The following is a 1481-nucleotide window of genomic DNA, read 5'->3' on the forward strand; positions in this document are numbered from 1 at the left end:
GTTGTCCAATCGCCCCTCTCCAGGGACCTACTCTGGAATCCCTCATTTGGTGGGACACCTGAGGTTGAAAAACAAAAAAACAAAAAAAAAAAAAAACAAATCAACAACAAGACAGCAACGGACTTCTTCCATCCCACAGAATGACCCCAAACTCTTTGGACGGGGCCAAACTCCCAGAGAGTAACACTCGTCCATTTCCCAAGAAGTCACCCGGAAATTTCACGACCATGAGTGACACGATATCCAGAGACAAAAACTTGAGCAAGAGCCTCACACTTGCCCTTTTTTCATATCCCGATGAGTTCTCCTCATGGTCTGTAGATCGGTACTGCCATACCTATGACCCGAAACATAAGCCGATTTTGTGTTTTCAGACAACTGTCCAAACAACCCTGGCCTACACACCCTACACGCTCAGGTCCCTGGAGCCAAACCTGACGACTGTGCTTGGCCTCTTCAAGGGAATTGTATGTGCCCATTCCAATGGCCACAACCCTACTAATAGGATAAACCTCCAAAGTCCATGAGGCCATCCCAATATTTGTGGCTTCCCAGGACAAACACGGGCAATCTGGGCCCATCTGAGCACCTACCTGCACTCAGACCCGTAGACTGATGAACCCAGTGGTAAAAAGGAACGAACAGGCCCCTAGGCACCTATCGGATCCATTGCTTTGGTTTCCAGGCATCTCTCCTCAGAGGCCTGGATTTCAATAACGGCATATGACTGTGTCTTGACTCACCCATCAGGACTAATCACATCTACACATGGGAAACTTGCACGATGGAGCTGTGAGAAAGCCTCTCATTAGGAGGACCCTTCAGGGCCCCAGTGCCACTGCTTCATTACAAAGTCCCCATAGACAAAATATCATACTTGGACACATCCACGGGAGAGTCCATTTAAACTCAGCCTCCTCGGTTGCTCCCCCAGATCCAGTAGATCTAACCTGTCTTGTTGCTTGGAGACAATTGGAATGCGAGGTGGGCTACCCAGCAATCCATCCTTAGAACCCCGCTCGAAATCATTGTCCTGGATCCAACCAATAGGTCTCAATTGTCCTGCAGAAGAATCTTTGCAGTTTGGAGCTTCTCACATCTCCCATTGTGGGAAAACCCCCATGGCCTCGTGATCCATCCCCTCTTCAAGAAGGGGCTATCAGGGAAAGAATGTCCAAACTGAGCGATGGTCTGATCCTCTCCCTGACTTCAGATGCACAAGATCTCGATTCAGGTCTATAGATAGTGCCTGCCATATCCTCACCCAGCAACCTAGGCCTAGCTTGGGTTCTCAGACTTCCGTTCTCAGACTACTGGCCCACAAACCCTACAGTTTGGCAATCCAATACTACAATGCAGCACTCTGCCTGCCCTCCAGAAGAAAAACATTGCCCTCTGGGGCTACCCAGAAACCACAAATGAGGATCAAACTGCACGCCATTCGTTGTACCCCAAATATATAGGCTGACCTAGGTACTAAT

Source organism: Mustela putorius, unplaced genomic scaffold, assembly GCF_011764305.1.
Source record: "Mustela putorius furo isolate JIRA1106 unplaced genomic scaffold, ASM1176430v1.1 tig00001665_pilon_pilon_pilon, whole genome shotgun sequence".
In the NCBI taxonomy this organism is placed as follows: domain Eukaryota; kingdom Metazoa; phylum Chordata; class Mammalia; order Carnivora; family Mustelidae; genus Mustela; species Mustela putorius.